The sequence below is a fragment of the Sceloporus occidentalis genome, unplaced genomic scaffold, assembly GCF_023333645.1.
Source record: "Sceloporus occidentalis isolate IW3139 unplaced genomic scaffold, rSceOcc1.0.p SCAF_5, whole genome shotgun sequence".
NCBI classification, from domain to species: domain Eukaryota; kingdom Metazoa; phylum Chordata; class Lepidosauria; order Squamata; family Phrynosomatidae; genus Sceloporus; species Sceloporus occidentalis.
Window position 1 is genome coordinate 2,439,392 of NW_028316985.1, and position 27,430 is coordinate 2,466,821.

General features: G+C 44.6%; 1 long non-coding RNA gene across 1 annotated transcript; it reads right to left on the bottom strand.

Moving 5' to 3' along the window:
- Positions 1 to 7,444: 7,444 nt before the first annotated feature.
- LOC149311549 (uncharacterized) lies at positions 7,445 to 18,435 on the bottom strand. The gene is made up of 3 exons (XR_016281381.1): positions 18,358 to 18,435; positions 12,337 to 12,610; positions 7,445 to 7,576 (listed from the first exon to the last, which is right to left on the bottom strand). It is a non-coding gene; the product is annotated as an uncharacterized LOC149311549 (long non-coding RNA).
- Positions 18,436 to 27,430: the final 8,995 nt, after the last annotated feature.

A 27,430-nucleotide genomic window follows, 5' to 3' on the forward strand; every position in this document is an offset into this window, starting at 1 on the left:
CAAGTCACATAAAATATAATGGCATAGTAAAATGGAGCCTGACGTGCCTTGCCCCTCACACGTAACGAGGGCGTAAAAATGGCAGCGTCCTATACACATGGGCACCGCCAATTTGATGTGACAGATGCCTAGCGTCTGCACGTGTGCTAGCAGAAAACAAGGCATAGGCACTAGGAAGTCCGTTTTTCCAGCCTCAGAAGGCAGTGGACAATAGTGTTTGGACCAGACATTGCCATGAAAAACCCAGTCAGGGATAAGACACTCAGCCACACAGCAGCTAACCTTATAACAATAAAATCATAGAATCATGGAGTTGGATGAGACCACAAGGGCCATCAAGTCCAACCCCTTGACATGCAGGAAATCACAATCAAAGCATGCCCAAGAGTATGCAGAGGAATCTTGATGCACCCTGAGACCACTAAAAGAAAGAAATTGGCAGCATAAACCTTCATGGCCTTGAGCCCAATTCATTATATACACAAAAGGTCACAAAAGGTCTAACAATCCAGGGATCAGTTGTATGGCAAGCCCATCAGCAGGCATTTTCATTTAAAATGTAACTGTTTAGAATAGTTAACAGGTAATTGTGTTCTTATTATGGCAAATCCCCTCATGACTCTGCAGGATGTCTGCATGGGATTTGAAGCAACCCCTTAACAGAAAAACCCGATTTTATGTTTTCAAACCTTCATGGGGGAAGGGGGGGTTTCTCCTGGGATGGAGAGGAGGCTGTTTGTCTGTTTCTGATTAAGAATTTTTCTTAACCTCCTGTATTAGTGAGAACCATCTCATGGAAGAAAGTGTATTTTGTAGTTTCTTCCCTTTAACAGACATCTCTCCTGTGAAAGAAGGGAAGGCAAGGGGAGCCACCTCTCCTGAGGCTAGCTGACTGAGGTTCCCAGGATACAGGAGGTTAGGACCCTGTCTGCTGGGAAACAGTCAATGGACGTATAACTCTACATTACACCTTTGTAACTGTGATCATGAGTTCCAGCCAGTGTTGTGAGTGGGAATGATGCTACTTGGTGTAACACAGGGGTGGGCAAAGTGTGCCCCAAAACCATTTCTGGGGTCCCCTAAAGTTTTCCTTATATTTTAAATAGAAGTGTCCATTTTACCCATTATTGGGGTGGAACGACACCCCAGGAAAAGCTTTTTTCCAACCAGGAGGTAAACCAGAAGTTGAATTCTGGTTTAATTCCTGTTTGGGGAAAAAGCCTGTCCTGATCTAAAGGCCTAAACTATTATGACATGTCTGGCCTCTTCCCCAATGAATCCTAATGAATAAGGGATTGTCGTTACTCTGAAAAGCCATCCTTCCAGGTATTTTCAGAGGAATTTCAATGGGACTTTTGTAAAATTTTATATCACGTTTTCTTTGCCAATTCATGGTATTTGAAGAGAGAGTGCATAGAATACACATAGAAAGGAGTGCCATCCAAGGACCACAGGCCACTTTGCTATAGCTGTTATTAGATCCTATGCTTTGGCCCAATCTGGTTCTTTCCAAAAACGTTGGAAGATAAATCCCAAAAAGTGGAACCACCAGTTCACTTCTGGAGTAGATGTTAAGATGTTGTTGTTGTTGTTTCTGCCTTATAGCAGCCCTAAAGCAAACCTCTCATGGGGTTTTCCTGACAAGATTAGTTCAGAGGAGTTTTGCCGTTGACTTCCCCTTTTACATCTTGTATTAGTATATTATATTACACATTACAGAGCTTTTTCATTCTTTCACTATCCTTTTTTGGTTTTGTGGACTGTAAATCCCATCATCCTCAGCCAGCAATTGGCTTGTGCGATTTGTACCACCCGGAAGGGAAGCTTAAGTCTTCCCTGCCCCCCCCCCAAAAAAAACGTTGTTTTCATGAAGCAAATAGACAAATGTCAACTAAAGAGTTACGTGTCATCTTCTCTGCAAATGCAATGGTTTTTAATAGCAGTGCTTATGAAAACCATACCAGAATCATAGCGTTGGAAGAGACCGCAACGGCCATCCAGTCCCCTGCCATCAGAAAGTCCCATTTTAAAAATATATATTACCGTCCAACAATAAAATAATGGATCTGCTCCCCAAGCGCAATAACAACACTCACTGATATCCTATATTGGTATGAATGTGTAACTAAGGCTGCATCTGCATCACAGAAATAACGCTGTTTGATATTACTTTAACTGCCATTGCTCCATCCTATGGAATCTTGGGATTTGTAGTTTTGTGAGCCCTGGTTCCACAACAAACTACAAATCCCAAAATTGAATAGCATGGCAGGTAAAACGCTGTCAAACTGCATTATTTCTGCAGTGTGGAAGCAGCCCATGTAACATCTCCTCGTCCAATCCTCCTAAACTAAGCATAACAGCCAGCAGCCACTTTGAGTGACAGAGGGCCCTTCAACTGAAAGCCCAGAAACAGAAGGCGGACATTTGCAGGATGTCATCCTCTTGCACCGCGATGGCCTCCTGAATGACCCTCCATTGCTCAGTGAACCTCCTGGCAGTTATGGGTCTGTAACTCTAGGTCACCTCACTGGACCAAGTCAAGGCTAAAATAAAGAAATGCCCATGGAACAGGATGAATTAAATCTAGTTTATTAATCACCAAAGCAGTAGGGAGTTCAGACACTGGATAGGAAAGAAGAGCACTAGGGAGACGGAGAAAAGGATTCAACAGAAGTCACTCTTGACAAAAAGGAGTTCTAGAATTGGAATTACAGGCATCTATCTGTGGATTGAGAAATGTTGGCACATCTTCTTCTTGAATTTAGCTGTGGATATCTGGAGATAATCAGAAATCATTTTTGCAGATGAATCCACTTAAGCTATTGCTGTTTTCCACAACCCAGATAGTGGAATCTACAAGGCAAAAAGAGCAACTATTTTACTCCAAAATGAAGGGATGGAGGACTGTCAGTATCTTGAATCATCTTGACCCAAACATGTACTAATGCAATACAGGGGACCCTTGATATCCTCTGGGTTTGGTTTCAGGATCCCCCATGGAAACCAAAATCCATGGATGCTCAAGTCCCATTAAATGCAGTGGCACAGTGAAATGATGTCCCTGATCTAAAGTGGCCAAATCAAAGCTTGCATTTTGGAATTTGCAATTTTCAAATATTTTCAAAGCGTGGATAGTTGACTCTGTGGATAAAGAATCCGTGGATATGGAGGGCTGACTGTACAGCCATTCCGCTTTGGACGCAAATATCAAACCACTTCTACATAGGGGCTTACACTTGTGTAAGATACCAATAGGGTTCGGGCTGCAATCCCCCTCTAAGGTGAAGTGGGGGCTCCTTCTTTCCAAGGGAGCACTGCAATGTTGGAGGAGAAGGTAAAAGGGAAGCATCACTGACCCAGCTTTTCTTGACATATTTCTTAAAAACCAAAAGGCATCTTACTTGAGCTTCCAGACAACAGCACGCCCACGTCACTGTCTTGGCAACTGTGAGAACCTGGGCCGACCTAGTAGTCCATAGGGCTTCCATCGGTCCATTTCCATTCCTCACACTGAGGGAAAGAGATGTGTTGTCTGTTTGTTTGTTTGTTTGTTTGTAAATAAATAAATAAAAGGAGAGTAAAACCACAGCAGTCAGAGGAAGCTAAAAGCAAAGATCACACAGCACCACCTTCGTATGATTCACATTACATTGAATGCTGCTGTCCTACAGCTTCATGCTCCACCAAATGGAACAAACTTGTGAGTACCTTTAGTAGTAATAATAATTATTATAATTATAATAATAGTTTTTATTTATATCTTCCTGCCTCTCCCAATGGATCGAGGCAGGATCACAACAGAGTTAAAAACAATTACAGTATTATAACATTAGTTACCACATAATTAAAACCACAGCTAAAAACATGAAACATCAATCAATCACAGGATCAGATGTTCTCATCCCATACCAATAGTCTTCATAGGAGGTCAGGAGGATATGCGTGGCGAAAGAGCTCTGTCTTTACCGCCTTCTTGAAAATTTCCAAGGATGTGACAAGGTGGGTCTCCTCTGGGAGTCCGTTCCATAGTCTAGGGGCAGCTATGCTGAATGCTCTTTGGGAAGTAGAGACATGTTTGGATGCTGGTACCTCCAGCAGATTCTTCCGACTTGTTCTAAGAGTGCGAGGCGGATTGTATAGGGAGATGCGTTCCCATAAGTAACCCAGGCTCAAGCCATGTAGGGCTTTAAAGGTGATAACCAACACCTTGTACTGTGCCCAGAAGCTGATTGGGAGCCAGTGTAGATCTTTCAAAATAGGTGTTATGTGGTCAAATCTCAAAGAGCTCTTGACCAACCTGGCTGCCGCATTTTGCACTAATTGAAGCTTCCGAATTTGATACAAGGGTAGCCCCATGTAGAGCGCATTACAGAAATCAAAACGAGAGATTACCAGAGCATGTACTACAGCTTCAATATTATCACATTTCATAAAATTTCAACATTCAGGAATTTGTAAGAATTTTTGAAGAATTTTGAAAAATTTTGGAACTCGTTAAGAAAGTGTGGGAAATTTGATAATTTTGGATAACAAATAGGTATTTGTAGAATTTGGGTAAATATTAGACTTAACACGTCTGTAAACTTTGGAAAACTTGAAAAATTGGTGTGGAAATAAGAAAATTATAACTACATTTTAGAGAGTCGAACTATAACTCAGCAAGGTCCCATTTTGGAATACTATAATACAAGTAAACAGGACTACAAGTTCTTGACAACAGAATTGTTGAAAGAAATATTTCATTCATATAATTTCGGTATTATATAAGCAAAGGAGAATTAAAATAAACACAATTCAGAAAGCAAGAGATTTTTTGAGAAAGCTCCGTAGAGAGGAAGAAGAGAAAGGTCCACAGGATGAAGCCAGAATGAAAACGAGAAGAGAAACAAAGAAAAAAGGGGAAGGAGGGGAAGGACATACAAGTGGAAAGTCCATGCCAGAATCGACCGATAAAGACAAGGGAGAAGGAAAACTGGATGTACAACAGCCAGGAGAAGCAGTAGTGGAAGGAACAGGCAAATAAAGAAGATATAAAGAAAATATCAAAACATATAAAATATCAAAATGACTTTAAATATTGGAACATGGAACGTATTATAAAACATTCATAGGAGAAATCAAAACACCTCTCTTGGAAACACTGCACGACGTACAAGAAACTGGTATCCCAGAGTCATGGAGCGATATAATAGTTATCCCTAAAGAAGGAAAAGACTGCCAGCAAGTAACAAATTACCCACCAATTTCCTTGTTGAACACGGACTATAAAATCTTTACGATGATATTAGCAGACAGACTTAAACAGGTACTACAAGATTACATTGAGACAGAACAGACGGGTTTCGTACCAAAAAGACAACTGAAAGATAATATTAGATTTGCAATTGATGTACTGGAACATTACGAGAGAAACAATGATAAAAAGAGGGGTTTGATATTTTTGGACGCGGAGAAAGTGTTCGATAGCGTGAACTGGAAATGTATGTTTGAGATAATGAGAATAATGGATTTAGGGACAAATTTTGAAACATGGATAAAAAAAATATACGAGGAACAAAAAGCACAAATAATAATCAAAGTGACAAAATATTCAAAAATTGGCAACGGGATTTGAAATCTTTTATCTGGAACAATAAAAACCCCAACTGAATTGGAAGATTATGACATATCAAAAAGAAGTTGGAGGAGGGGGAATACCTGACCTAAGATTGTACTATGAAGCAAACATCCTGAACTGGATTACAGAGTCAATGCTGTTAAAAGGTGAAAAGCTCCTAAACTTAGAAGGCTTCAATAACAGATTTGGTTGGCATGCGTACATGTGGTACGGGAAAGCGAGTATTCACAAGGAATTTCAACACCACGCGATTAGAAAATCTCTACTAAAGGTTTGGGGGAAAACCAGAAGACCCCCCTCTGGTTATCCCCTCAGGAGGCATTTATTGGAAGATGGAAAGATCTTGATATCTGGCTGACCTATAAAGATCTATTATATAAATCGAGACATAAACAACGACAAACTGAAACCCATTGAGCTTATGAAACAACTAGATCCAAAGGTACATTGGTTTTTCTACTTACAGATAAGAGAAAGATTTAAAATAGATCAAAAAATTCATGGTTTTGAAGAAGAGATATCTGAATCTTCAAAAATTTTATTGGACACAGGCAATAAAAAAACTACAAAATTACAAAAGTGCCTTAGAAATTTGGAGCAAGAAAAAGAACCAGCCACTGATACAATGATGAAATGGGCAACAGATCTTGGCCATAGTATAGATATAGATAACTGGACCTCCGCAAGGAAAAATACAAAGACATTTACAAAATCTCAAAACCTTCGGGGAAATTATTGGAAATGGAGCATAGATGGTATTTAACACACACACACACCCCAAATTGCCCAAATTTATAAAACAGGACCAGGAACATGCTGGAAACGTGGTAACGCTCCGGGAACATGGATGCATACTTGGTGGAAATGCCCAAAGTTAATCCTTTATTGGAAAAAAAGTACATAGAGAAATCGAGGTGATGTTAAAGGTAAACCTTGAAATGAGACCGGAAATATACTTGCTAAACATGCTGGAAAAGATTCCTACACAGATCAGAAAAAGACAAGAAAGAATTTTGTTGTACTTAATAACCGCCACCAGAATCACAATCGCACAATTCTGGAAGAATCAGGAGATACCGAATTTGGAAGCGTAGTGGGAGAAAATCTATGAAATGAGGGAGATGGATGTTTTGACAGGCCGTTTATCTAATAAGGACATTGCAGTAATAGATGAAGAATGGCACCCGATGATGAGATATTATAAGAATAGACAAGAAAGGGTGCAGATCACAACGGAATGAATGCATCTAATAGACAATCACTGGATTAGCTGAGTTTTGTAATAATAAATATACTTTGAGGAATCAATAAATATATCTGAGAATATGGTGTATTAGTAACAAAGAGTTGTGAAACACTGTTTGAGACAATGTTGAGAGTGTGGCTTTAGAGTGACTTGGAAGTATGTGGTTCTGTTTTGGTTCAATGTATTTTCTGGCACTAGAATGGGGATATCGCCCCTAAAGGTGCGAAGACTCATGTCATAAGCTTTATTTTGTGTTTAAAAACCTCTTAATAAAAATAAAAAATAAATAAAAGAAGAATATAATATCAGCTTGAAAGATTGCAGGGTGCTGAACATGATTCCCAAAACAGGCTTAGGGTCTCAAATCGCTCCTTTAAAGTTTGGACTAAAACCCACAATGGATCCAGCACCCAAAGGACAAGGAAGCCAAAAAGTGCAACAAAGCAGGTACCCAATGTGTGGTCCGAGGCATATGGGCAGAGGAGTGAAGCCAGGAGAAGGAATTGTGCCAACCAGAGCCAGGAATGGGAACAAGGAGGGGATGGCACCGTCCCCACATGATAGGAACTCACATTTTTATTCACATTGTGTAAACCAATCCAGACGTTCCCGTTCTCTGAAGATGGGATAATGCCAGCAAGGTATTCTTCTACTTTACATATGTGGATGGATGCAAGATGGCCATTCCCCCCGTAACTTTGGCACTCTTTCTGCAGAAAAAGAGGAGGAGGAGGAAGAAAAAAAGAAGTGGAGGTCAATAAAGAAGAGGAGCCATGGTCACTAACAGAAGCCAAGATCGAGTGAGCATAAGACTGAGAAGAGAAGAGAATAGAAATTTTATTTTACCCCACCTCTCCGACAGGATCGAGGCGGCTTACAACCCGATAAACATAACAATAAAACAGTAAAATACAACAATAAAATCTGTTATCCCTCCCTCCGCCCCGCAACCCATAATTCACAAAAATCATGATAAAATAACATCTAAATTAATTCAAACAAACAACCAAACCTCAGAGAGATGGGCATCCTGGGTTCTCCATATAATAATGCATATCAATGGGCGACTGGGTGAGCTATTCAGGGAAGGCCCGTCGGAAGAGAACCGTCTTGACAGCCTTCTTAAAGCTGTCAAGGTTGGCAATGCTCCGGATCTCTTCCGACAGGCCGTTCCATAGTTTGGGAGCAGCTGATGAAAAAGTCCTAACCGCAGCCCATCTCGTCTTTACTGGCTGCAGTAGATGTTTCTCAGAGGACCTGGGTGCGCGGGGTGGATTGTATGGAAGAAGGCGATCCCGCAAATAAGTTGGACCCAGGCCATGAACGGCTTGAAAGATCATCACCAACACCTTGTAAGGTAGCCACTGAGCACAGTACAGGATGGGGCAAAGGCTCTTGCTCTTCCCCAGTGTCTTCCCAGCTGTGTGTCTCCACATTGAGCCTGGATTGGGGTGGCCCTAGGGTTTGGATAGGAGGGGCATTGCCCACCTGACCCCACAACATGCCTCCCAACAAGATGGGGGGGGGGCACTAGATAAACCTAGACCAGGTCTGGGAATCAATTCTCTGCCCCTGAGAACTTCCACACATGAAGTCCCATGTCCTTCGCCATCCCAGCAGTTGTCAAGTCCCAGAAGGGGCTATGGATGTTGGGAAGGTGGAAGAAGGGGAGGACATTCAGATGAAGATGAAGCAGCCAGTGCCATCACTAAGGTTGGTGTAACCAAGTGTGGGTAACTCATGGTGTCTCTTTCCATAACAGGCCATACAGGATCCTTAGTACCATATAGACTCAACTATAAGTCGGTCTCATGTATAAGTCAAGGGAAGGTTTGAGTGATACCTATCTCTCCTTCCTTCCACTTTCCTAACCAAAGAGACCTGAGGGTCAGCCCAGTCGTACCACAAACCCTGTTTCTGCTCCTATGCAACGCCAGGTCTATAAAAAATAAGACCCACATTGTGTATGACCTTTTGCAGGATAAAAACTGCGACCTGGCGTGCATTACTGAGACCTGGCTGGGGCCTGAGAGCGAGGCAGTGTGGGCCCAGGCCCTTCCAGCCGGGTACTCAGTTAAGGACCAGATCAGGTTAGGTGGGCGGGGGGGTGGTATTGCCTTGGTCCATAAAAACACCCTCTCCTTAACCAGGATCCCAGTCCGGAAAACAGATCACATCGAATGTATTTACCTGTCCCTGAAGGCTAGAGACAGTCTAGGGATTCTGTTGGTCTACCGGCCCCCCCGTGCGCTAACAGACTCCCTGGCCGAGCTGACACAGCTGGTCTCGGAGCTGGTGTTGGAGTCCCCTAGGCTTCTTCTCCTGGGGGACCTCAACATCCCTTTCGAGGCCAGTGATATTCCAACAGGTGCAGCTCGGGAGTTCATGACTACCATGACAGCCATGGGCCTGTCTCAATTAGTTTCAGGGCCAACACATTGTGCTGGTAATACTCTTGATGTGATCTTTAGTACGGATATGGAGGTTCCGTGGGTTGAGATCTCTAGTGTCTCTCCCTTGTCATGGACGGATCATTTCCTGGTTGAGGCTAGAATCAAGGCTTCTACCATTAACCCCCCCGGGGGTGGCGGACCTATTAGGATGGTCCACCCTCGAAGGCTGATGGAACCCATATGGTTCCAAGAAGCCCTAGAGGGATATACAACTGGCTCTGACGGCGATTCTGTTGATGCCCTAACCGACATCTGGGATACTAATCTCTCTAGGGCTATACACAGTATCGCTCCCAAGCGTCCTTTCCGGCCTGCTTCCAATAAACAACCCTGGTATACGGAAGATCTCAGGGAAAGGAAGCGGGTCGCGCAACGACTAGAGCACAAATGGCGAAGACATCAGCGCTTGTCTGACAGGACACTCCTTCGCTCTCATTTAAGAGCCTATGGAGTGGCAATACGTGCAGCTAAGAATTCTTTCTATGCTGCACGTATTGCGTCCGCAGAGTCGCGTCTGGCAGAGCTGTTTAGGGTTGTGAGGGAGCTAACTCGGCTTCCTCCCACCCTGAGCCCTATTTTGGAGTCATCTAAAGCCTGCTGTGACGTTTTTAACAACTTCTTTGCGGATAAAATCTCTCGGATAAGGGCTGATCTCGACGCCAGTACTTATGCAGATCATACAGGAGAGGTGTCCGAAGCGTCCGTGGTCCCTGTTATACTGGATCACTTTGAGTTTGTTAGTACCGATGAAGTGGACAAGATCCTCCGAAGTGTTAGGAGGACGACTTGCTCTCTTGATCCCTGTCCCTCATGGCTGGCAGCTCAGGGGGGAGATGCGGTGCGACTTATGTTACACCGCATAATCAACACATCTCTAAGTGAGGGTCAGTTTCCAGCTAAATTAAAATCAGCAGTGGTTAAACCCCTGCTAAAGAAGCCCTCCTTAGACCCCCTGCTTCATAATAACTATAGAACCATCTCGCTGCTGCCTTTTTTGGGGAAGGTGATCGAGAGAGCAGTCACCTTCCAGCTTCAGTCGATCTTGGATGACACCGATTTTCTGGACCCATTTCAAACCGGCTTCCGGGCTGGCTATGGAGTTGAGACTGCCATGGTCGCCTTAGTTGATGACCTCCGTCTGGGCATGGACAGGGGGAGCGTGTCCCTGTTAGTGCTTCTGGACATCTCAGCGGCCTTCGATACCATCGACCATGGTATCCTTCTGGGACGCCTGAGGGAGTTGGGAATTGGGGGCACTGCTTTGCAGTGGTTCCGTTCCTACCTCTCGGGCAGATCCCAGATGGTGGAGCTGGGGGACTATCGCTCCGATAGGAGGGCCCTGACATCTGGTGTCCCTCAGGGAGCGATTTTGTCCCCTATGCTATTCAACATTTACATGAAGCCGCTGGGAGAGATCATCCGGAGACATGGGGCGCGGTGTTATCAGTACGCTGATGACACCCAGATAATTTTCTCTATGTCTCCGACTGATGCAGTAACTAAGGATGGCATCTCTCCTCTAGATGCCTGCTTGGCGTCGGTAATGGGCTGGATGAGGGAGAACAAACTCAGTGTGAATCCAGGGAAAACGGAAGTACTGGTGATAGGTTCCCCGGTTTCGGGTGGTGAGATCTGTCACCCGGTCCTGAATGGGGTCACGCTCCCCCTGAAGGACTCGGTGCGCAGCTTGGGAGTACTCCTTGATTCGTCGCTCCAGCTAACTTCTCAGGTGGATGCGACGGTCAGGAGTGCTTGTTATCAGCTACGGCTGATACGCCAGCTGCGTCCCTACCTGGACCGAAAGGACCTTGAATCTGTTGTACATGCTTTGGTAACCTCTCGATTAGACTTCTGCAATGCGCTCTACATGGGGCAACCCTTGTACCAAACCCGGAAGCTGCAATTGGTGCAGAACATGGCAGCCAGACTGGTCGCTGGTAGCTCCAGGTCGGACCATATAACACCTATTTTAAAAGATCGTCATTGGCTGCCTATTTGCTTCCGAGCTCAATACAAGGTGTTGGTTTTGACCTATAAAGCCCTAAATGGCTTGGGCCCAGGGTACTTGGAGGACCGCCTCTCCCCACATAATCCGCCTCGCACGCTCAGAACTTCCGGGACCAAATTGTTGGAGGTCCCTAGGTCCAACTTGATGCTGACCTCACAGAGGGCTTTTACTACTGCTGCCCCTTCTCTCTAGAATAAGCTCCCTGCAGAGCTTCGCTCCGCCGCCTCATTAGCTGTCTTTAAGACACAGCTGAAAACATATCTATTCCGGCTGGCCTTCCCACCTTAGACTGTCTGTTTATTTTCCTGCCCTCCTTTTCCCTTTCGACCCCGGACTGTTGTAAACTCCTTCTCTCTTCTCCTTGCCCCTGACATGTATATTTTATTGTCTTCCTGTTCCCGTTTTTGTACTAATGTTTTTAACTGTTATATTGTATTTTTTATCTTGTATTAGAATGTTTTAATAATTTTGTAAGCCGCCCTGATCATACCTATGGAAGGGCGGGGTAGAAATAAAATTTATTATTATTATTATTATTATTATTATTATTATGGCTAATAATAATAATAATGCCCTATTATATATCATGGCACTTGAGCATTCATATGTAATAATAATAATAATAATAATAATAATAATAATAATGGTGTCCACAGGGGGCTCTGGAACCAAACCTTTTTTTACAGTGAAGACCAAGGGCCCACTGTATGTGGGTCTATGTTGTAGCTCTGTATAAAAGAAGACCCCTGTACAGAGGAGCCCTGGGTTCAATTCCCACTGGCATCCCAGGTAGAGCCAAGAACCCCAGACAGGTTTTGTTGCCAGTCGTAGACACTGTTGGACTCAACCGACTGAGGTTCTGACTTATGATGAAGGTGTATCCCCCCTTTGCTCTGAGTATTGGTTGGGGGTCCCCTTAGCCTCCACTACCAGATCCCTTGCCTCTCCAGCTGGAAAGAACCGTCGAGACAGAAAAAACTGGCTTGTCTGGAAAGGCCCGCCATCTCACCTCTGCGGCTTCAAAGCTCTTATGATCCTGAATGTATCGGTAGCAAGATCTGTTGAAACGTTTCCACTCAGGGGGGCACGTATTGCTAATTTGAACGGAATCATTGCAGTGAGTCATATGTTTCATCAGGTGATGGTGGACCTTGTCCTCGTTGTGCGGCAACAGAGTTTCTTTGCCTGGTTTCTCATCCACCAAGGAGCCATAGACAAGGCAGATGAGGAGGCAGACACAGAGGTTCAAGGGGATCTCCAGACTCATCTTTGCCTCAGTTCTTCTGAAAAGACAGAGTGGGATTTTTTTTGGGGGGAGGGAGATAGAAGGAGAAGCTCTGTTAAACAGTTTCTTCTGCCAGTCCATCCTTACCTGAGAAGAAATCTATTTGAGTCAGGATTCAAAGAATATTCACAAACATTCCAAAGAAAGGTCAAGTACAAGAGGGAGTGAGCTGGTTTTCTGATGCTCCAGAGACTAGAATGAGAGCCAATAAACTCAAAGAAAAGAGACCCCACCTAAACATTAATGATTAACCATCCATTAAGAACCCAAGCCCTCCCTCCAGTCCATCTCCCCTGATCCAGGCCTCGGAGGTAGAGAAGAACTGCTGGCCCCCATCCCTTCTCCTTTTGGGTCGTGTCTTTTTAGATTGTAAGTCCGAGGGCAGGGAACCGTCCAGTTAAAAAGATTGTATGTACATCGCTGTGTAAATTTACAGCGCTTTAGAAATAAAGGTTAATAATAATAATAATAATAATAATAATAATAATCAACATATGATCTATGTATATCTCTCTCTCTCTCTCTCTCTCTCTCTGTGTACACACTCAGCTTTCCATATTTGCAGCTTTGATATTTGCGGATTTGATTATTCACAGATTTGATTAATATGTTCTCTCTAGGAATATCTAGGTCCTCCAGTGCAACTCTATGGCCAACTTTAACCAAAGGTTGCAATGAAAGACCTAGAGATTCCTAAAGAGAATACTCCACTAGGCATTTGTAGCTCCTCCAGTGCAACTCTATGGCCAGCTTTAACCAAAGGTTGCAATGAAAGACCTAGAGATTCCTAAAGAGAATACTCCACTAGGCATTTGTAGCTCCTCCAGTGCAACTCTATGGCCAACTTTAACCAAAGGTTGCAATGAAAGACCTAGAGATTCCTAAAGAGAATACTCCACTAGGCATTTGTAGCTCCTCCAGTGCAACTCTATGGCCAACTTTAACCAAAGGTTGCAATGAAAGACCTAGAGATTCCTAGAGAGAATACTCCACTAGGCATTTATAGCTCCTCCAGTGCAACTCTATGGCCAACTTTAACCAAAGGTTGCAATGAAAGACTTAGAGATTCCTAGAGAGAATACTCCACTAGGCATTTGTAGCTCCTCCAGTGCAACTCTATGGCCAACTTTAACCAAAGGTTGCAATGAAAGACCTAGAGATTCCTAAAGAGAATACTCCACTAGGCATTTGTAGCTCCTCCAGTGCAACTCTATGGCCAACTTTAACCAAAGGTTGCAATGAAAGACCTAGAGATTCCTAAAGAGAATACTCCACTAGGCATTTGTAGCTCCTCCAGTGCAACTCTATGGCCAACTTTAACCAAAGGTTGCAATGAAAGACCTAGAGATTCCTAGAGAGAATACTCCACTAGGCATTTATAGCTCCTCCAGTGCAACTCTATGGCCAACTTTAACCAAAGGTTGCAATGAAAGACTTAGAGATTCCTAGAGAGAATACTCCACTAGGCATTTGTAGCTCCTCCAGTGCAACTCTATGGCCAACTTTAACCAAAGGTTGCAATGAAAGACCTAGAGATTCCTAGAGAGAATACTCCACTAGGCATTTGTAGCTCCTCCAGTGCAACTCTATGGCCAACTTTAACCAAAGGTTGCAATGAAAGACTTAGAGATTCCTAGAGAGAATACTCCACTAGGCATTTGTAGCTCCTCCAGTGCAACTCTATGGCCAACTTTAACCAAAGGTTGCAATGAAAGACCTAGAGATTCCTAAAGAGAATACTCCACTAGGCATTTGTAGCTCCTCCAGTGCAACTCTATGGCCAACTTTAACCAAAGGTTGCAATGAAAGACCTAGAGATTCCTAGAGAGAATACTCCACTAGGCATTTGTAGCTCCTCCAGTGCAACTCTATGGCCAACTTTAACCAAAGGTTGCAATGAAAGACTTAGAGATTCCTAGAGAGAATACTCCACTAGGCATTTGTAGGTCCTCCAGTGCAACTCTATGGCCAACTTTAACCAAAGGTTGCAATGAAAGACCTAGAGATTCCTAAAGAGAATACTCCACTAGGCATTTGTAGCTCCTCCAGTGCAACTCTATGGCCAACTTTAACCAAAGGTTGCAATGAAAGACCTAGAGATTCCTAGAGAGAATACTCCACTAGGCATTTGTAGCTCCTCCAGTGCAACTCTATGGCCAACTTTAACCAAAGGTTGCAATGAAAGACCTAGAGATTCCTAGAGAGAATACTCCACTAGGCATTTGTAGCTCCTCCAGTGCAACTGTATGGTCAACTTTAACCAAAGGTTGCAATGAAAGACCTAGAGATTCCTAGAGAGAATATTCCACTAGGCGTTTGTAGCTCCTCCAGTGCAACTGTATGGTCAACTTTAACCAAAGGTTGCAATGAAAGACCTAGAGATTCCTAGAGAGAATATTCCACTAGGCGTTTGTAGCTCCTCCAGTGCAACTCTATGGCCAACTTTAACCAAAGGTTGCAATGAAAGACCTAGAGATTCCTAAAGAGAATATTCCACTAGGCGTTTGTAGCTCCTCCAGTGCAACTCTATGGCCAACTTTAACCAAAGGTTGCAATGAAAGACCTAGAGATTCCTAGAGAGAATACTCCACTAGGCGTTTGTAGCTCCTCCAGTGCAACTCTATGGCCAACTTTAACCAAAGGTTGCAATGAAAGACCTAGAGATTCCTAGAGAGAATACTCCACTAGGCATTTGTAGCTCCTCCAGTGCAACTGTATGGTCAACTTTAACCAAAGGTTGCAATGAAAGACCTAGAGATTCCTAGAGAGAATATTCCACTAGGCGTTTGTAGCTCCTCCAGTGCAACTGTATGGTCAACTTTAACCAAAGGTTGCAATGAAAGACCTAGAGATTCCTAGAGAGAATATTCCACTAGGCGTTTGTAGCTCCTCCAGTGCAACTCTATGGCCAACTTTAACCAAAGGTTGCAATGAAAGACCTAGAGATTCCTAGAGAGAATACTCCACTAGGCATTTGTAGCTCCTCCAGTGCAACTCTATGGCCAACTTTAACCAAAGGTTGCAATGAAAGACTTAGAGATTCCTAGAGAGAATACTCCACTAGGCATTTGTAGGTCCTCCAGTGCAACTCTATGGCCAACTTTAACCAAAGGTTGCAATGAAAGACCTAGAGATTCCTAAAGAGAATACTCCACTAGGCATTTGTAGCTCCTCCAGTGCAACTCTATGGCCAACTTTAACCAAAGGTTGCAATGAAAGACCTAGAGATTCCTAGAGAGAATACTCCACTAGGCATTTGTAGCTCCTCCAGTGCAACTCTATGGCCAACTTTAACCAAAGGTTGCAATGAAAGACCTAGAGATTCCTAGAGAGAATACTCCACTAGGCATTTGTAGCTCCTCCAGTGCAACTGTATGGTCAACTTTAACCAAAGGTTGCAATGAAAGACCTAGAGATTCCTAGAGAGAATATTCCACTAGGCGTTTGTAGCTCCTCCAGTGCAACTGTATGGTCAACTTTAACCAAAGGTTGCAATGAAAGACCTAGAGATTCCTAGAGAGAATATTCCACTAGGCGTTTGTAGCTCCTCCAGTGCAACTCTATGGCCAACTTTAACCAAAGGTTGCAATGAAAGACCTAGAGATTCCTAAAGAGAATATTCCACTAGGCGTTTGTAGCTCCTCCAGTGCAACTCTATGGCCAACTTTAACCAAAGGTTGCAATGAAAGACCTAGAGATTCCTAGAGAGAATACTCCACTAGGCGTTTGTAGCTCCTCCAGTGCAACTCTATGGCCAACTTTAACCAAAGGTTGCAATGAAAGACCTAGAGATTCCTAGAGAGAATACTCCACTAGGCATTTGTAGCTCCTCCAGTGCAACTGTATGGTCAACTTTAACCAAAGGTTGCAATGAAAGACCTAGAGATTCCTAGAGAGAATATTCCACTAGGCGTTTGTAGCTCCTCCAGTGCAACTGTATGGTCAACTTTAACCAAAGGTTGCAATGAAAGACCTAGAGATTCCTAGAGAGAATATTCCACTAGGCGTTTGTAGCTCCTCCAGTGCAACTCTATGGCCAACTTTAACCAAAGGTTGCAATGAAAGACCTAGAGATTCCTAGAAAGAATACTGTACTAGGCGTTTGTAGCTCCTCCAGTGTAGTTCAATGGTCAGTGTCTGTCAGACGTTGACCACAGAGACCTAGTGATTCCTAGAGAGGTGCCATCTGAGGTAAAAACATGGTGTTTTGTTATTTGCGATTTTTCCATATTCATGGGGGTTTTGTGCCCCTGGCCCTAGCTAATGCGAAGGGACAAGTGTGTATGTGTGTGTTTGTGTGTGTGTAGTATCCTAGAATTCTAGAGATGGAAGAGACCCCAAGGGCTATCCAGTCCAACCCCATTCTGCCATGCAGGAACTCTCAATCAAAGCATCCCCATTGACAGATGGCCATCCAGCCTCTGCTTAAAGATCTCCAAAGAAGGAGAGTTCACCACAATCTCCGAGGAAGCAGTGTCTTCCACTGTCAAATAGCTTTTACTGTAAGGAAGGTCTTCCTAATGTTGAGGTGCAATCTCTTTTTCTGTAGCTTGCATCCATTGCATTTTGTTGTCTGGAGCAGCAGAAAACAAGCTTGCTCCATCCTCAACATGGTATCCCTTCAAATATTTAAACAGGGCTATCATATCACCTCTTAGCCTTCTCTTCTCCAGGCTAAACACTCACAGCTCCCTAAGTCTCTCCTCATAGGGCATGGTTTCCAGAGCCTTCACCATTATAGTCACCCTCCTTTGGACACATCACTCCAGTTTCTCAATGTCCCTTTTGAATTGTGGTGCCCAGAACTGGACACAATATTCCAGGTGGGTCCTGACCAAAGCAAAATAGAGTGGCACTATTACTTCCCTTGATCTAGACACTATACTTCAGCCTAAAATTGCATTGGCCTTTTTATCCATTGCCTCATACTGTTGACTCACGTTCAACTTGTGATCTACTAGGACTCATAGATCCCTTTCACATGTATAGGTTTCCAGACAGGTATCCCCTATCCTATATATCTATGCATTTCATTTTTCCTCCCTAAATTCAGTACCTTACATTTCTCCCTGTTGAAATTCATTTTGTTAGCTTTGGCCCAGCTTTCTAGTCCATTCAGGTAAGTTTGAATGTTGATCCTGTCCTCTGGGGTATTAGCCACTCCTCCTAATTTGGCGTCATCTGCAATGTTAAGCTGGGATCTCTTTTCCTGTAGTGTGAAGCCATTGCTCCAGGTCCTAGTCTCTGGAGCAGCAGGAAACATGCAACCCTAGTCTCTGTTGAAAGACCTCCAAAGGAGGAGACTCCATTGCCCTCCAAGTCTGCAGGATTGTCCACTGTCAAACAGCTGTAACCATCAAGAAATTCTTCCTAATGTTAAAGTGGAATCTCTTTTGCTGTTATTTTCATACATTGCTCCAACCCTTAGTCTGTGGAGCCACAGAAAACTAGACAGCTCCATCCTCAACACAACATCCCCTCCAATATCTAAACGTGGCTATCATACCACGCTTGAACCTTCTCTTCTCTGGGATAAATCTAGCTGCCTAAGCCGCTCCTCATAGGACTTGGTGGCTTCCACACCTGACCCCATTACAGCATTATGGACCCCCAGTTAAGAGACAGAGCAGCTGGGAACAATGGGAACAATGCAGGGAGAAAAACTACACAGCAAGAATGACCCATGGAAAGCAAACTCCTGATAAGTGCAACCCAGGGAAGAGACTGGCAAAGTCAAATACTCACCTCTCTGCTCTTCTCTGTTCACCTCTCTTCTCGGTCTGCTAGCCAGATCAGCTCCAGGGCAGTCTGAGGATGCTGTTGATGCTCTGGAGAATTTATGCATCCTGAGGATGGGAGGGAAATGGGGAGAGGACAGATGAAACAACAATCCACCCACCCACCCACCACCCACCCCCCATATCTCATGGCCTTGGCTCATTTCTTGGGAAAACTGAGATAAGACCAGGGCCAGAACCCAGGAATGTTGAACTTTCCATCAGCTGGTGGGCATCCATCCAAACCTCTGTTGGACGTATTTAGTTCCAAACAGACACACACAGACACCTGCAGATTCTACACACGTCAGCCAGTTGCCCCCATCAATCTGGGTACTCATTTTAGCAACCTATGGAAGGATGCCAGCCTGAGTCGACCCTGGAGCCCTGGCTGGAATTGAACTCACAACTTTGTTAAACGCAGTGCTGGCATTTAAGCACTGAACTACCAGGGCACCCTAAGGCTAGCCTAGCATGGGGTTTTCTTGGCAGGTTTCTTCCAAGGGGATTTGCCATTGCCATCCTCTTGAAGCTGAGAGAGTGTGACTAGCCCGAACTCATCAAGTGGGTTTCCATGGCTGAGTGGGGAGCCAAATCCTGGTTTCCAAAGTCACGGCCCAATTCTAAAACCAATACTCCCGTTCTCAACTACAACTACAGTAGAGCTGTGGAATTCAATGGACTTACCTGTATGTTGATTCATCTTTCAAGTACTGGTTAATCCACTGTCATCCCCCTTTTTCAGCTGCTTTTAAAACAGCCTCGTTCATCTCACCTATTCCCAACTTTCCCCTTTGGTCTGCAAGATACTTCAGCCACTGCAAACTGAATTCAAAGGGTAAAAGCAATTTGCACTCAGTGAACCCATCAGGGGTAGAGAAGAGATAAGGAGCCAGAGTCTTGCCCTTCCCAGTTCACTCCGGCAAAAGCAAACTGCTGCAGCCTCTCCTAGCTTGTCTGCTCTCTTTCACTAATAGCTTTAGCCATCTTGACTACACTTTCATGTAGGTGTCCTAGTTTTTATCTGCACCATTGTATGGCTATAATCCTATTGGTTCATCCCAACTAGAGTAGACCTAGTCAGCGTCTTAGTAGTAAGACAACACATAGGTAAATCCTATTGATTCAATGTTTCTTCTCTGCTTGGAACTATGGATTGAATTGAGGCCCAGAGAAAAGGGTGACCTTTACAGAATTCTGCTTAGATAGGTTTGTTGCAAAATTGCAGTGGTTTAGCTCTGTGTTTGATCTCTCCTGATCGCACAATGTCATGACTCTCCGATCCTTGCACTGCATTTCCCTCATGCAATTACTGCAAAGTGTTTTTTAATTCCTGGAGAATAGAGTAAAAGCAACCAATGTGAACTAACGCATGGATAGTCGCACTATCTAAACATAAAGATGTGGATGAACTGGGCACAAGTGCCAAACTAGTGCAAATCTGCAATTACAGAATACTGTATATATTCGTATACAAGTCTAGAAATTTTAGTCAAAATATGGACCCCTAAAACCTAGGTCAACGTATCCATGGGTCAATGTAAATACTCTACTTTTAACTCCAATTAAAAATAGAACCATCCCCTGGTGAAAGACAAGAGTGCAATCTGTCCTGGAAGCACTGACCTCCCTCTGCTCTCTCTTCCATCCAGCCTTTAGTGTGAGCCAAAACAGTTCTGCCTGCCATAATTTTGTAGGTTCTTTGGCATTGTTTTCCTTTGCTTCATAATTTAGATTCTTTGCTGCATGTCTCTAAGTTTTATCCTCGACTTATCCAAAAGTCGTATCAAAATCCATAATTTTGCCCCCCAAACCTGCCCTCGATGCATGAGGTTGACTTATAGTCAAGGATACAATCACCCCTCCAGATTCACGTGGGTTAGGAGCGGAGGACCCTCGCGAGTCTGAAACGTCATTAATAATGGGAAGGGGGACTAGTGCACACAGGCGTCTCCCAACCAAAGCCTCAAACAGCTCTAGCAAGCTGTCTCAGGTGTTGGAAGGGCAGGGCAACGTGCGCTGGCCACTGCTTCCTTTTTTCCCGAGGCAAGAGAGGAGTCCGGAGACCTCTCTCATGCCTTTGGGATGAAGGAAGGGGGGCACGCTGGTGGCTTCAGGGAGCTCTAGTATTTCCAAGTCCAACAGCTGTCTGCGCACACTCTCCCAGCTCTTCTCTCCATCCTCAACTTTTCTGTCACTCACGGGGGAGAAGCCTGGGAGGGACGGAGAGGAGGACTGCACACACAAACAGCTGGGGATTTGCCAATAATCAAAGCCACGAATCCGGAGGGATGACTGTATATGATGGATAGACAGACAGACAAACAGACAGACAGACAGAGAGTGCACTTGTGCTAGATAGGGCAAACATGGAGAGGAAGCCATAGTCAGCAAGGCAGTGTGGAGACTGAGTGGAAATGTGCAGCACCATAGTGCTACTGCAGAGAAGGCATGATAGTGATTGTTTCCATTCTGCTATGTTTCCATTTGCTTAAACAACACAATTGCTGCAAGGCAACAGGCCGGTGTGATACGGAGGTGTCATTAGGAGGTGCTAGGGGTGCAGAATGCAGTAGGTGACATTCAGAAGGATTGAACATCCAGTGGGGCAGGACATGTGGTCAGTGGCATCACTAGGCAGGTGCGGGGGTACAGACCACACCAGGTGAGACCCTAATGTGAAGTGGCACCACTGCTCCTCAAACATTTGTATTTGTCAGAAATAGGCTGTGGCATTTCCCTGTATCTCTTTAACATGCTGAAGAGATGGGGTGAGTGGGGTGAGGGTCAGTGGGAGGGGAAAGGAGAGGCCCCATCTTTGTTTTTTACATCAAATTTCAATATTTAATTTTCAATTCTTTATTAAAAAATAATTTTTAATTTTTAAAAAAATTCTTTAAAAACATTACATTTTGCCAAATTTTCACTTTAATCACACGAAACTATGCATACGTAAACACACATATTCTGTGGACATGATATTGTAATTCAAAGGTATAATTTTAACGTTGCCAGTTTGTGTCACAACTACAATCGGCCCTTCTTTCTCGCAGACTTGAGATCCGTGGTTATTCACGGAAGGGCGACCTTCGTTATTCTCAATGGGACGCAGCCCAGCAGTGCACACCCCACATGTGCTCACAGGCACACACCCCATTGAGCTGACTGCATTGCCATTAGATTTAGTGATATGTGGGAATTGCAATATTATTATTATTATTATTATTATTATTATTAACATTTATTTATAGAGTGCTGTGCACAGCGCTTTACATAGTAAGAGTAAAACAAAAAGCAATAAAAACTTGGCAAGCGGCGTACAATCTAAAACAACAACATTACATGATTAAAATATCTCTCAAATAATACTAATTAGAATGCAATAAAAACAAAGTACGCAGCAGGTTAACAACCAGTCATTTGGAATGCCTCCCTAAACAAGAGTGTCTTTGATTTGGCCTTAAAATTAGCCAAGGAAGTCATACATTCCTCCCTCCGTTCTCAGGGACTTGGGATCCGCTCCCCTTGATTACCCGCAGGGGCAAATGGAGGGAGTTAAAATGGGGTGTGCCCCTGCGGCACACACCTGCACAGCCCGCAGGAGTGCACCTCCATTCAAGCCAATGAGGCTTGAATATGTCCACTTTTCCATTTTCACCCCGGGGGGGGGGGGCGGAACGGACCCCCACAAAAACATAGGGAGGAGTGTAGTTCTGAATTGTGTGGGGAGGAGATTCCAGGCATGAGGAGCAGCACAGGAGAAGGAGTGGGTCCGAGTAGCGAGGAGCAGACCCTTGGTTGGGTCAGGAGACCAGTGTCATAGGATCTCAATGCGCGCGGAAGGAGAGATGAGCACTGACAAATAAGAGGGAGCCAAGCCATGAAGGGATTTTATATCGGATTCTGAAATGATTGGGGAGCCAATGGAGGGATAACAACAAGGGAGTAACATGGTCAAAGCGACGGGTGGCGAAGATGATCCTGGCCGCTGAGCGTTGCACAGAGATTAGGGGGCTAAAGTGGGAAATAGGAAGACCCCCTTGCAATGTGTTACAATAATCCAGGCGTGATATTACCAGTGCATGCACCAACGTCTTCGCCGTCAAAAGAGAAAGAAACGATGCAATTCTGACGAGATTATAAAGAAAGAATCTGCATGACTTGACTGTAGCCTGGATCTGTGGAGTGAACGATAATGAAGAGTCAACTAGGAAGCCAAGACTATGGGCCTCATGGACAGATTGAATAGAAATGTCATTCACTGTAATTGACAAAGAACATGGCAAAGATGGCTTGGATGGAAAGACAAGTAGCTCAGTTTTGGCCATGTTGAGCTTCAGGCGCTGGTCAACCATCCACTCAGAGACAGCAGCAAGACATGATGCTAATCCCTGCTCAACACCTGGCGAAATTCCAGGAGTAGAGAAGGACAGCTTCGTGTCATCGGCGTACAGGTGATATTGAAAGCTCTAGGAGCTAATAAGATTTCCCAGGGACAGGGCATAAAGGAGACCAGTAAAGGACCCAAGACAGAAGCTGGAGGGACTCCAACAGCTAATGAGACGGGGGATTGATGAGTAAATTAGTACAAAAACCATTACTAAGCCTTCTGTATGGCTATACGTATGGGAGGAGGGTGAGACCATGAATTTCCACTCCGGGTGACACCAACTCTAGTGTCTGTAAGTCACTTTTAGTCTGTGAGTACCGAGGATGTGGACAGGATCCTTGGGAGTGTTAGGAAGATGACCTGCTCTCTCGATCCCTGTCCCTCATGGCTGGCGGCTCAGGGGGGACCGGTGGTAACTTCAATGTTACACCGGATTATCAATACATCTTTGAGGGAAGGGCAATTTCCATCGAATCTAAAATTGGCCATTGTAAGACCTTTATTAAAAAAGCCCTCCCTTGACCCCCTGATGCACAACAATTATCGGCCAGTATCGCTGCTGCCATTTTTGGGTAAGGTGATCGAGAGGGCGGTTGCGATCCAGCTCCAATCGATCCTGGATGAAACGGATTATCTAGACCCATTTCAAACCGGCTTTCGGGCGGGCTATGGGGTTGAGACCGCCATGGTCGCCTTGGTCGATAATCTCCGTCTGGGCATTGACAGGGGAAGCGTGTCCCTGTTGGTGCTCGTAGACATCTCAGCGGCTTTCGATACCATAGACCATGGTATCCTTCTGGAGCGCCTGGTAGAGGTGGGAGTCGGGGGCACTGCGCTCCAGTGGTTCCGGTTCTACCTCTCTGGGAGGTTCCAGATGGTGCAGCTGGGAGACGTGTGCTCCGACAAGAGAGCCCTAACATCTGGGGTCCCTCAAGTAGCCATTTTGTCTCCCATGCTTTTTAACATTTACATGAAACCGCTGGGAGAGATCATCCGGAGACATGGGGCGCGGGGTTATCAGTACGCTGATGACACCCAAATAATTTTCTCTATGTCTCCGACTGATGCAGTGACCAGGGATGGCATCTCTCCTCTCGTGGCCTGTCTGGAGTCGGTAATGGGCTGGATGAGGGAAAACAGACTCAGCTTGAATCCAGAGAAAACGGAAGTACTCGTGATAGGTTCCCCCGGCCCGGGGATGGCGGTGTTTCCCCCTGTCCTGTACGGGATCACGCTTCCCGTGAAGGACTCTGTACGCAGTCTGGGGGTGCTCCTCGACTCGTCGCTCCACCTTACATCTCGGGTGGATGCGACAATCAGGAGCACCTGTTATCAGCTTCGGCTGATACGCCAGCTGGTCCCTACCTGAGCCGGGGGGACCTAGAAACAGTGGTACATGCTCTGGTAACCTCTCGGTTGGATTTCTGCAATGCGCTCTACATGGGGCAACCCTTGTACCATACCCGGAAGCTGCAATTAGTGCAGAATATGGCAGCAAGACTGGTCACTAACATACCTAGGACCAGTCATATAACACCGGTCTTAAAAAACCTACATTGGCTGCCTATTCGCTTCCGGGCGCAATACAAGGTGTTGGTTATAACCTATAAAGCCCTAAATGGCTTGGGCCCAGAGTACTTAAAGGACCGCCTCTCTCCGTACCATCCGCCCCGCACACTCAGATCCACGGGCAGCATCTGTTAAGAGTTCCGGAGGCTAGATTAGTTAACACCACTAGAAGGGCCTTTTCCACCTTGGCCCCCACCCTCTGGAACTCGCTGCCCATTGAGCTCTGTTCAGCAACCTCCCTGGCCCAATTTAAGAAGGGGTTGAATCATAGAGTTGGAAGAAACCGCAAGGGCCATGCAGTCCAACACCATTCTGCCATGCAGGAACTCTCACTCAAAGCATCCCCATTGACAGATGGCCATCCAGCCTCTGCTTAAAGACCTCTACGGAAGAAGGCTCCACCAAAATCTCCGAGGAAGGAGTCTGTTCCACTGTTGAATAGCCCTTACTCTCAGGACGTTTCTCCTAATGTTGAGGTGGAATCTCTTTTCCTACATTTTGCATCCACTGTTCCACGTTCTAGTCTCTGGAACAGCAGAAACCAAGTTAGCTCCCTCCTCAATATGACAGACATCCCTTCAAATATTTAAACAGGGCTATCATATCACCTCTTAACCTTTTCTTCTCTTCTCCAGACTAAACATCCCCACCTCCCTAAGTCTTTCATCATAGGGCATGGTTTCCAAATCCTTCACCATTTTAGTCGCTCTCCTTTGGACACATGGCTCCAGTTTCTCAATGTCCTTTGTGAACTGTGGTGCCCAGAACTGGATGGACTATTCCAGGTGAGGCCTGACTAGAGCAGAATACAGTGGCACTATTACCTCCCTTGATCTAGACACTATACTTCTATTCATGCAGCCTAAAATCTCATTGGCCTTGTTAGCTGTCGCATTCGCACTGTTGACGCATGTTCAACTTGCGGTCTACTTGGACTCCTAGATCCCTTTCACACGTATAAATCTCTCGTTCAGCCAGGTTTTCCCCATCCTATATCTATGCATTTCATTTTTCCGCCCTAAGTGCAGTACCTTACATTTCTCTGTGCTGAAATTCATTTTGTCAGCTTTGGCCCAGCTTTCTATCTCTTTACTTATTCTGTGCTGAACTTCCCCCATTCTGTCCTCTGCTCCATTATCCTCAGGTTGAGCAGCCTTCCTGGTTAATGTAGGCCTCAGTCTCTTTGGACCCCATGGATGGATTTAGACAGATCTGATATATACACCTTAGATGTAATTTATGGACTAGTGGAGATTCATTGATAAGGACAAATATGAACTAAGTGAATAAGACAAGAATAGATATATTAATCCTTGAATTGCGGATGCTAATAGATGATAGAGGACAATATTGGATAACACTGAAAGTTTTTATGAAGTTAGACAACCGTTACATTAGGAAGTCAAGAATGTAAAAGAGGAACAATAATCCAAAATGTGAGGTTAACATTCTGTCTTCTCTTTTCTCCTGATGATTCTGTATTAATATATGTTAACAGTGAAATGAAAAGAATAAATGAAAAGGAATTTGTCTTTTGAAAAATGTTTTCAAGCCGTGGATGCTTGAAAGCATGGATAATGAATCTGTGGATACAAACAGCCGCCTGCATTTGCCAGCAGCCTCCAGCACCAGCTGCAAGCATTTATTCCCAATCTCAGTGTTTTTCCTTTTGCATTCTTAGACATATAGAAGCAAAAATGTATGTTTTCCCTCCTTAATCTCTCTCTCTCTTTTCAAGTAGCATTCCAAGAGACAACCATTTCAGTTTTCTTCAGCATAAAATAGCTAAAGGAGTCCCTTTATTGCCAATTGAGACTAACTGAGCAAAAGGCATTTCTAGCAAGAGATGAGCATGAGAACAAGTGTGGCCTAGTGGTTTGAGTGTTGGACTAGGACACTGGGAGACCAGTGTTCGAATCCCAGTTCGGCCATGGAAACCCACTGGCTGACCTTGGCAAACCACACTTTCTCCCAGCCTCAGCAGATGTCAATGGGAAACCCCTCTGAAGGAACTGGCCAAGAAAACCTCATGCTAGGCAGATGCTTTAGGGTCACTGTAAGTCAGAAACAACTTGAAGGCACACGACAACATTTTTTTGGGATAAAACTACCAGTTTGGCAGATGAAGGGAATGCTGTAGACATAGCATATCTTGATTTCAGAAAGGCCTTTGACAAGGTCCGCCATGATATTATACCTGCAAACAAACGTGGGCTAGACAAAACAACTGTTAGGTGGGTTGGGATTGGTTGACCAGCCGAACCGAAACGGTGTTCAGCAATGGCTCCTCTTCTTCATCCTGGAGAGAAGTGACCAGTGGAGTCCCACAGGGCTCTGTCCTGGGCCCAGGGCTAGTCAACATCTTTATCAATGACTTCAACAAAAGAATAGAGGGCATGCTTTGCACATGACACCAAACTAGGAGGAGCAGCTAATACCCCTGAGGACAGGATCAAAATTCAAAATGACCTGAATGGACTAGAAAGCCGGGCCAAAGCTAACAAAATTGTATTTCAATACAGAGAAATGTAAAGCACTGCACTTAGGGGGGAAAAATTAAATGTATAGATATAGGGGTACAGCTGGCTCAAGGAGACTCCTATGTTTGAAAGGGATCTATGAGTCCTGGTAGACCACATGAGTCAACAGTGTGATGTAGCAGCTAAAAAGGCCAATGCTATTTTAGACTGCCTCAATAGAAGCATCAAGATCAAGGGAAGTAATAGTGCCACTCTATTCTGCTTTGGTCAGGCCTCACCTAGAATAATCCTGTGTCCAGTTCTGGGCATCACAATTCAAGAAGGATGTTGAGAAGCTGGAGGGTGTCCAGAGGAGGGCAACTAAAATGGTGAAAGGTTTGGAAACCATGGCCTATGAGGAACGACTTAGGGAGCTGGGTAAGTTTAGCCTGGAGATGAGAAGGTTAAGGAGCGACATGATAGCCATGTTCAAATCTTTGAAGTGGTGTCATACTGAGGATGAAGCAAGCTTATTTTCTGCTGCTCCAGAGAATAGGGTCCAGAGCAAATGGATGGAAGCTACAGGAAAAAAGATTCCACCTAAACATTAGGAGGAACTTCCT